The sequence below is a fragment of the Chelonus insularis genome, unplaced genomic scaffold, assembly GCF_013357705.1.
Source record: "Chelonus insularis isolate UGA/USDA-ARS -01 unplaced genomic scaffold, ASM1335770v1 contig_325_pilon, whole genome shotgun sequence".
NCBI classification, from domain to species: Eukaryota; Metazoa; Arthropoda; class Insecta; order Hymenoptera; family Braconidae; genus Chelonus; species Chelonus insularis.
Window position 1 is genome coordinate 28,860 of NW_023276495.1, and position 11,538 is coordinate 40,397.

The following is an 11,538-nucleotide window of genomic DNA, read 5'->3' on the forward strand; positions in this document are numbered from 1 at the left end:
ACGGTCAGGGATTAAGGTAACTTTCCCTGATCTCGGTAGCGTTGCAATCGATAATAAATATCTTGCATTATTTATGTTTATTACAAGCTCTTTCGATAATAATATTCTGCATGCCACGTGTGAAAATACAAAATGTTGGTATTTAGAATGTTTTTGAAAGTTGTTGGTCCACTATATAATAGAAAAAAAATTTAATTCAGTCACTCTAAATTTGTAAAACTCGGTCAAAGACCTTGTACTTCTCTGAAATTTATCTGGAACTTTTACCTTCTCTGATAAATCTAATAATCTTGATTTTGAATTTTACCTAGCTTATAGTGATTATTAATCTTACCATCAATCCAATATGTAAGGAGTTTTTTCATCACTCCTGAGCTGATTGATCAAGTACATTGAGTCTCACACAAAAATTTTTACTAAATCAATATAAGGATTTACATCTATTATCGATACTACAGTTTTCTACTCTATACCGTAAATGTAATATTTCTTAAAGTATAAGGAAAGAATTCTTCCCAGTGAAGTATGATCGATTTTGGCTCTGTTTACGGAATATTAGAAAAAATATGTGGTTTGTCGGAAAAAGTAATTTTTCATTTAAAAAAAATATGACGTAGACGAAATTTCTTCCAGGGTATGAGTCAATTGATTTAGCGCATTTTTTTCTATAAAATGAGCCCAATCTCGAATTGCGCCAGGAAATTTCGTATTTAAAATGCACATTGACTGGACTATTACCCCGCTCCCCTTCAACGTCACATCATTCGCAAGCACTATATCGACCATGACCTTTAGATGCTTTTCAGAAAGACCTCGCTGTTGCATCACATAGAAATGCCTTTATTGATGCACTAAACTCTATTATTTATTTTAATCTCACTACCTCATAAAACATTAATTTCTACTATGAAATTCTCCAAATACTTTTAAATATCTGTTGGTTTAATGTTTCACAATAAATAGTTACGACAAAAGATTTATAAATGTTCGGAGAATGAAAAATATTTGTTGTATTTCGGATAGATTGTCAACAAGATCACTGACTCTGTCCTGTAATCTAGACTGTTTTTCAATACCAATATTAGAACTCTTTAAATTATTTATTCAAATGTTATTATTGTAACCATTTGAGTTATTTATTGAAATATTATTATTTTTACATAAAACATTATTTAAAATTGATCCACTACGGATTATTGTATTATCATTATCACAATAAACATTTTTATTATTTTCGAACTGTCCTATCTATCTATCACAAGTTATTCACGTCATTTTATCGAAACCATTCAATATGTAAACATGTAAGTTCACGATGTCTTTATTGTGATAAATTTGCTGACATAATGTGTACAAAATATCTAAAAAAGTTCTAATAACGACATGCTTGACAAATACGACCAACTTATTTTGTGAAGTATGTCGTTTTGATGAAGCTAAAGTTCGTTAATGTATTATGCCTCCCCTCTACTTGCTTTTCAAAATGTCTTCTTCTTCGTCTCTACAGGCTAAAATAATTGAGGTCAATTTACATGTAATTTGGGAAACCCTTACTTGGTCCTTACATTACTTCCTAATGAACACCTAATTCTGACATTGATTTTGGAGCATTACTTAGGTTTCAGTTGGAAATTGATTGGATGAAGCAAAATTGGAAGATCCTCGAGATGCCCAAATAACAAATGGATTAAGAGTTAATCGAGAATGCTTAAGTAAGGCCAACCCAACCAATTCTCAAAGAGGTACAAATAGGGATTTAGAAATTCCCCGAATAAATTTTACTCGATATGTATCAGTACACACGAACCCATTACTTTACTTCAATTCTATCACAAAGTATTACGTATCTGGAATGAGGATATTCAAATTACGAAATTATTATTTAAAACTTCACTAAATTAATGTATTTTTGTGTGACGTATTCATGTCACATTGATCGTTAACGATAAGTAAAAGATGTTTTCAATGAGCTACAAAATTAATATGGTTTTGAATTTGTATTTGTATTAATTCTTTCATTTAATTACTATTTATACAAATTAAATAGTATCTACGCATGTGAAGCTGAAAAAAAATTTGGTTGAAAAAAGGATCTATGCAATATATTAAAGTACTTCCAAAGCGTAATTTTTTCTTCTACTGAAATTAGGTCGATTGGTGAAATTTGCACTTTCATTATAACTCCACGTTCCAAGATATTTGCAGACATTCTGACTAATTTTTAAAATAATGGGTGTGTGCACATACGTATATACGGATATTAGCATTTTTTTCATTTTCGATATCTCAAAAACGGATCAAGACATCAACTTTAACCAAAATTTACTCAAAAAATATTATTAAAGAAGGTCTAAAGGGAATTTAAAGAAATTCAGTAAAGTCTTTTTTTAGAATAAAAAGGGTAATAATGAATTAATGACAAGATTATCTATTTCAAATACTTTTAAGCGGAAGAATAACAATTTCATGTGGAAATAAAATCGATATTGACTAGACACTGTTGTTCACTACCAAATATGACTTGCACCAATGATACATCGTTTATAACAATATAAATTTTCTATGACCAATGGAAAATTGTATTTACCGATTAATTAATGCGTATATCACATGGTTTTAAATTCTGTCGGGGGAATAATATTATTAATAATGAGCTATGATTCTTAACAAATACGTTTTGTTTATAACTACTTAAATTTCTTATGAACAATTATCAATGGAAAGCTCGTCGTGTTAGCATAGACAAAGTGCCTTCATACCTATTTTTCTCGAATATTATCACAACGCAATCCGTCTCTGGCATTAGCTCATTCAAACGGCGAAATAATTATTCAATACTGTTTTCGATCATTTTTCTATTATGTAATGTAATTATGTTCATTACGCGTACAAAGTCGCAGGGATCAGCTACTCGTTCAATAATTAAAAAAAAAATTTCGCCCAATTTTTGTAATATTCAATACCGAAATGAAATTATACAAGATTTAGAAGAATAAGGCCAAGTCTTTTAGAATTTTTTTTTAACTACTTCTCTGAATTGAATAAACAAAAATTGCAAGAAAAAAATCTATGAAAAATTTACATTTACAAAATAATTTCTTTAATTAACTTCCCAGTGGGAAGTTATAGTAATGGGTCCGATTTTGCGAATCGCTAATTTTGACATATCTCCACGTTTTAAGGTCCCGCGAATCCAATACGATCGTTTTCCAGTGGACGTCTGTGTGTGTGTATGTACGTATGTGCGTTCGGAATTATTTTTCGCCTCGATTATCTCGAGAACAAAAAATGATATCGATGTGGGACCAATTGCATTCGACGCGTAATTGCGTAACTTAGAACTGAAAAAGTTTTCAAGAAAATCGGTAGAGCCATTTTTTAGCAGAATCAAAAAACTGGAAAAAAAGGAAATTCCCTGAATTTTGCAATAATAAAAGATCATTGCAGAAATATGAATATTAAATGATTGGAATACTTGTATGGAAATATGATGACAATATTTCATCAAAAAAAAATTTTTAAAAAACAAAATCAGCCATGAAAGAATTTTAAACTCGTGTTAGGATTAAGAAAATAGCATTGAAGACGCTACAATAGTCAATAATAATTGTTAATCATATGAAATTGTGTCTTTAACAAGTGAGCATTGTTAATAACAGATGATTATGGATCATGATGATAATTAAATAAAAAATTTTATATTGTTATAAACAATAAAAATAGGTATCCATGCTATACATTTGAGTACTTCCAACGCGTAATTTTTTTTTTTACTGAAAAAAGTTAATAACTGTATGACATGAATAAGAACATACTTTTTTTGTTTATAACAATTCAATTTGTTACGAAGAATGGAAACGGGTTCTATTCGAATTGCTTTTTCATCTTCTCTACTGGGAAGTTGGTCGTGTGGACCTTTCGGGTCGCACCCAAACCACTGTAGAGCACTGATATTTTTTAAAAGATAATTAAAAATAATTTTTTCCACACAATCCATCGAAAATTAAAAGAAGATGATATCATTTCAAAGACGACATAGTATTTCATTTGATTCCAAACTTTTTTGCTTTTTTCAGAATGCTTCTCATAATAATAAATTTAAATAATAATAATTATAATTTAAACTTACTTTTTCAGTCATTATGAAATAAGTGTGACCATTAATGTTAGTTCAATTATAGTAATTATAAACTTAAGTTAATAATTAAATTATAATTATTATTATTTAAATTTATTCTTATTATTTAAATTAAGGTTCAAAAATGTTTAAGTGGGGATAGTCTATTGTCGTAGGGACTATCTAAAAGAGTATTTAATCATGAACTTTCTAAATTAATTTAGATGTTAAATCTCTATTTGAAAAAAAAAACTCCATTGATAATTGCTCCGATGGTATCAAAGTTTTTGATGGACCAGGCATTAATGACGCCGGCAACTGCATAATTATAAACCATGAAGCTTCTTACTACTGTCATGAATAAATTACAGTTAGTGTATCAATGATTCGTACAATTTTATATTTATTGTTTTATAAAATATATAAATGTTTTTATTAAACCACATAACTGTACCTTAATAGCCCAATCAATGTAAGACCGACGGCAGACCTACGTATGACGGCCTAATTAGTTAACTTAAGTTTGTCATTCACATATATACAGTCGTTTTACTTATAGTCCAAGAGCAGTCTAAAAAGCCTCTATGCTTGTATGCATTATTTTAAAATAGTTAAAAAAATGTTTTGAAGACAGTTTCTCGTAGAGAGTGACGAGAAGAGCATTTGTGCCTCTGTAATGACTGAATGTATTTTAATTATTTTACATAATTATTTAAAATATATTTAAAGAGAAGCTAAAAATGAATAGCAATAAAACTTAAGGATTGAGCTTAACGACTATTACTCAAGTTATTTTCCTTCGAGTTTTCCTAAGATTTCGTTAAAATAGAAAGGGTTTCAAAGAATAGTTGAAGAAATCATCTTTTAGATATTTTATTGCTTTTGGAAAACCTACGTGGCGAAAAGCAATAAAATTTTTAAAAAAAGAGTACGTGACGTAAGAAGAGCGTTAGCTTTTCAAAAAGGGAAAGATCATGCGAAGGGACTTGTGCGCGCCTGAAGCAAGGGACTTCTAATTATGTCACATTCGACTAACTAAATACGTAAGGTTTGATGCATCAGTCAGTTGTCGAAAAAGTAAGATGGAGATCAGATCGTCGTGGAACATCTCTTGAAATCGTAAGTCTCGTTTTGTCTTGAGTATTGTATTGATAATACTTAAAAGTTTATAAATTTTTGTATGAAGTTTATTTGATCGTCAAATTATTTTTAAATTGATATTTAAATTAATTCGCGAGTAAAAGTGAATAATTGCGCTGACTGGAGCATCGACTAAGGACCAATTAATTGTAATTCATCTCGACCAGAGTAGAAGAAATCATCTGTTGGTAACGTTTAAATTGTTGTTATAATTTTTCAATAATTTTCATTCAATAAATTTTGTTATTGTTTTTATATAAATCACACATTTTTACTTTCCCTATCGAAGATCCCCTCATCCCTGTCTATTGGTCGAAAGGCTAGGACTAAAAAGGGGAACTTAAAGTCTCTAAGGTTAAGCATATAGTTTACATATTGACTCCTTCTGAGAGCAAAAATACATAACGATATTACTATTTTAAAAAATCATCTTCAGCAAACTTTTCTAACACCATCTGAAGAAGATGAAAGAAAGTTTGTCCAGCAGTACTAATAAACAATTTTTATAAACAATTACTGAAGAATGCTATTTTATAAAATTTTTTTAATAGGAATATTGCTTGTTAATTTCTGTAATACATCATATATTTTAATTTTTTTTTCAACCCTATCGTAACCTTATTTTTTCAATTGTTTATAAAAAAAATATTCTTCATAAATTTTACGAATTTCAAACCGAGCACTTTCATATAATTTCAAGTGCTCTTCTCGATTCTATTATTTAAAAATTCATCAATTTTCATTTACATTGTTTTTTAAACATTTTTTTTGTTATAAACAATATGATTTTGGGGATCTATTTTTTTTCAAATAGGTTAACACACTAAGTAATTTTTGACACTTGGTTATTTCTCCGAAAAAATTTTGTTACTCTTAAAAATACGTAATGACATTTTATTTAATTATTTTCTTCATATTTCTACATATTATTATTATTAATTCATTACATCATAATTATCACAATCGGATTCTTTGAAATTTTCTTCACCACAATATGTATTTTTGTTTCTCTTTATTAATTATTGACAGAGTTATCTTGCTTTGAATTTTTTATAAAATAATCAATTGCTTACATTTCGACAGAAGAAGCAGAGCTTAGTCGAACGTGTACATGATGCATTCGAGTCCTCCTATGTATATTTTTTTTTTTATAATTTCTTGCTTTTTATTATACGAAAATAGCATTACAATGAATAATAATTCTATTGTAATGATTCAAACATGTTTGTTTTTTTTATGTGATTTACTTTTATTTTGGCAAAAAAAAATCGGTAGAGCGGGAAAAATCCTATCCAAAAAAATACAGATGCACAAAGTGGACAAACAAAAACAAAAAAAGACTTTCATAACACAGTAAAGAAAAGAAAAAATCAATTTTTTGGAAAATTCCAACGGGAAAATGTTCAGAAAACGATTCTAAACATTCCATCATTTTTTGAAATTTTTAAAAAGAAAAAAAATTTTTTTTTTCAAGTAATTAATTAAAAAATTTTACGGTGGAAAAATTTTAAAAGAGGGGTAAGATCTTGTTTTCAATTGTTTATAACAAATTCAACTGTTATAAACCAAAAAAAATTCTTCGACATCCATGGGATATTGTTAGTTCAACTTTTTCAGAAAAAGAAAAAATATCCTGTTGAAAGAACTTGAATACATGTTACCGTTCTTACACGTTAGCAAAGAATATTAAACGAGCAATTAAACAAAAAAATAAACCATCTCAGGAATCGCAAGCAGAGATTGATGAACCACCTACTAAAATTAATCGATTAGATGGATTGAATATAAATTGTATTGAGTGTGATAAAGTTTGGTACAAGAAATCAAATGAAAAATCAAAACTTGGTGCAACATCGACTATCAATAAATTTCTCGATGCCACCCGTTTTTTCAATGATGATGTTTTAATACGAGTAGCTCACTTGAAAACTATGGAAGATGTACGGAATGCTGATATTCATTACCACAAAAATTGTTTTCTGAGTTATTTTACAAAATACGAAAGAGAGTGCAAAGGAAATGACAGTAGCGACTTAATGGAAACAGACAGTAGTTCTGATAATTATTTGCCATGGGGAAACAATGAAATAATTGAGGAATCACATCAGGAGTGTGTTAATGCAGATCATGTTGATAAGAGTAACATCAATGTTAATGGGGCATTTCTTAAATCAGTGGCAATTTGTAAAGTCATCGATTCTATGATGCACAATATCGACAATGGTCACATTTACTCATTATCTGAAGTACGAGAACAAGTCAATTTATTCCATGGAACATCTGTCGACAATAGAGATGTTAAGAAAATTATTGATAAATTGTACAATGAAAAATTAACATGCATCACTCCTAAAACATCCAATAAACCAACAATTTTCTTCAGTCGCTCTATTGACTTGTATGAAGTAATCAATCTTTCCAGTTCTCCTGTCAACATATTGAAAATTAGTGCTTCAATACTTAAGAATTCCATTAGGAATTGCAAATTTAATCTTAGTGACAAATTTTGTGATGAAAATGATCTTAAAAGCTCATGGAATGATGCTGAAATACCTCATGACATTAAGGTGTTTTTTTCAGAATTGTTCAATTACAATTTTCATGATTCATCATTACATACTTTTGAAGAGAATCAACAAATTGATAGTTCAAATGAAACAGCCGATAATCTAACAGAGTCAGGTAAATCTATAGACTGCCACAAAATCATCGATTTGAGAATGAAAAGTCTCTTCCTAATTGTATATTATATTTTGCATAAAGGAAAAAAGAAAACTCCTCTTCAAACAATGGTCGGAGTTGCTATCCATTCCATTTGTAAAAGTGTTTCTTTAATTAAGAGTTTTAATCGGATGCGATTAAGTATTTCGTATGAAGAAATTGAGCGAATCAAAACTCGCCTTGCCAATTTCATTGTGGAAGAGTCAACAGATAATGTTCCGCTTCCCAGTCATTTTGATAGCAAAAAATTCACAATCGCATCCTTTGACAATTTCGATCATAACGAGGCAACTATGTCGGGATTGGATAGTACTCATTATACAGTAGCAGTATTATTTCAACATGAATCAGATGAAAAATCTTAAAAACCTAGACTTGGAGAAACAACAATACCATTACGTAACAGAACATTCAATCCATTATTACCATGTCAACAGTTAAAAGAATGTAATAAACCGACTACCTCATTAACATTACCAAATAAATTTATTATTGCCTCAGACGGATCACAATTAACTCCAGAAATTTATGAAAAAATTAGAAGAGATGATTTTGCATGGTATATGTGCCGTCTCGATTTATCAGAATCACCAACAATAATTTTTTATGATAATTGCAATCAAAAAACAGTAACTTGGGCTCCATTCAATTCAATTTTAATTGATGATAATCGACCAATCCAAACCACCGGATTCTTACCGGTTCTTCCTTTTCCAGTTACTGATTATAAGACCGTTTATACTGTTTCATGCAATAAAAATAATATTTTATCTCAGCTAGGTCAGCTATCATTGCCTGTTTACTGTGATGAAGGCGTATATAAAATTGCACGTGAAATAACGTCAAGAGAACCACAAAAATTTTAAAATCTGGTAGTTTTACTTAGTAATTTCCATTTAATCAGAACATTCCTCGGTGCGATTGAAAAATATTTGAAAGAAAGCGGTACAGAACATATCTTCATCGATACGCAGACATTCGGATCTGGCACAGTAGAGCAAGTTTTAAATGGAGGAAATTACAATCGCTCAATATATGGATTGTTATTATTAAAAGAGGCTTCACGAAGATTACAAATAAAAAATTTCTTTGAAGTGTATAGTTCTGAACAATATTTCGAAGATTTAAGCAAATATAAATTATTGCAAGACGTGCTTTGATGTGAAAGAGATATTGGGAAGAAACTCTATAGCGATTTACAAAATATTGACACTAAGTTATACAGTGAGTTTGAGAAATTCGTTTCAAGTAGATGTGAAAAATCTCCTCTGTATAAGTATTGAAATAATTTTTTAATTATGATACAATTGCTAAAAAATTTATTACGTGCAGATAGATCAAGATATTGGCATCTACAGTTAAAAAAGTGATACCAATATTTCATGTGATGAATTACACGAACTATGCTCGATGGGGATCAATTTTTATTCAGGACATTTTAACATTAAAAGAAACTCATCCAGGTACTTACAGAGAATTTTGTAAAGGAGCATTCACGGTGAAATTAACGAATTCATCATTTTCATCAACACCACCAGATCAATCATTAGAAAAGACAATCAATAGATCCAAAAAAAGTACACCAGGAATAATAGGCTCAACTCGAAAGAAGGAGTATGTGACTCGATGGGATCTGATATATCATGAAGAGTTGGCAATTACCAATCTTTTAAGAACTATTACGTGGGTTCGTGATGATAATGATGAGCTAAAAGACCACCGTGGTTGCTCCGAATCAATAAGTGAAAAATCAGAAGATATTGTCATGAAGATAATAGATTATAGAGAAATATACAAATCCATTCAATAAAAATGATACACCACTTATAAATATTGTCACACAAGAAGTATTTTCTAAAGAGTCCATCAATGATATTTTCAAAACTAGCTGCGAACTGTATAAAACATTTTGCAAGCAAAGAATGTCTGATAACGTCACAAAAAAGTTGAGTGATAGAATTTAATGACTACAATTTAACTCAACTTCATCGAAAAAATCACCGAATAGGGATAAAAAACAATCGGCGAGTTATTTAAAATCTATCCAAAATGCTCAAAGGATAATTGATTTGGCTAGAGAAAGAAGATATGATTTAAAAAAATTATTTTCTTTTGAATTAATACCAGATCATTATTTACTAACTGATAAAGGAGAGTTAAATTATCCGAATCCAGAAAATTCATTTATCGAAGCAGTCAGAATTGAACATCATATTGAAAATAAAGAAATGGAAATGGAATACTCAAATATAATAATTAATACATTGAGTACATTGAACAAAATTTCAATGAAAAATTTGAAAACATTTGGAGATCTCGGTATGGAATATATAAACCTTATCAGTACTCTAATCAAACCATCAGTGACTGCAATTGATTTTCTTACTGATTCACATAAAAATACGATTCCACGATTAACCAAACAATATTTCAGGTACATTGATTTTCTTCTCAAGTATCAGAATCATAATCAAATTTATACTTAATAATACTTTTCTCTTTTCAGTGTTGAAGGTGCATCTGTAGTTCTCCACAAAATTGATGACTCCGTTTTTATTCCTAAATCTACTTGGTTCACGGAAACAAATAGTTCGTTATTACAAAACTATTTAATAAGTTTTGTAATGAAAAACTATCAAATGTTTTGGCCTAATATTACAAATGTAAATAGTTTCGATGACGTAGATTGGATAGGAGGAAATGAGCATCAATTAGTAAAATCCATTAATAGTGCAGCAAATCAAAACCATAAAGTCATCTTGGTAATGGATGATAATCCTGACAATCTGCCACTATTAATGTACTATTGGTATAATTATTACAGCAAGCAAGGTCTTCAGGTAATACAATTTTAATAATATATTAGAAAATTATTGAAAGTTTGTAATTAAATGAAAATAAAGATTATAATCACATCAATAACAATGATTTTTAATTTTTTTTAGCAACTGTGGATCAATTACCAAGTAGGTAAACCACGGAAATTGTTAGGTGTCCATTTAATCTGCGAATATTATGAAGGATTGTGTCTACTATTTCCAGGTATACATAATTTGACAGGATCGAATTATACAAGCAGAATTGGAACGAAGCACAGTGTTTTAAAAATCAATCCAGTTCCATATTTATCAACATTCGCCACAGGTATTGTTAATTGTAAAGTTTTTTAATAATAGTAAAAAAAAAAAAACAATTACATGTCAAACTACAATTAACATTAATGTAGCACTTACAATGATTAATTTTCTCCGTAGATCTGAGTCAAATAGACGCTGAAATGGCCTTATCAGAGGAGTACTTAATTCAAATTTTGAAAAAAGGAAGTCAAATAGTTACATTTGATGAATTGAGGTATTCGCAATATCATCATGCAGCCAAGTGTACAATTACAGAGCTACCCCCAACAACTACCTCCATACAGAATCGTATCTTACAAGCGATCTATGTAACTTACTATCAGTTAAATATATTGAATGATGGAGTCATTAACAATAAAATTTTGTTATTGTTTTTATATAAATCACACATTTTTACTTTCCCTATCGAAGATCCCCTCATCC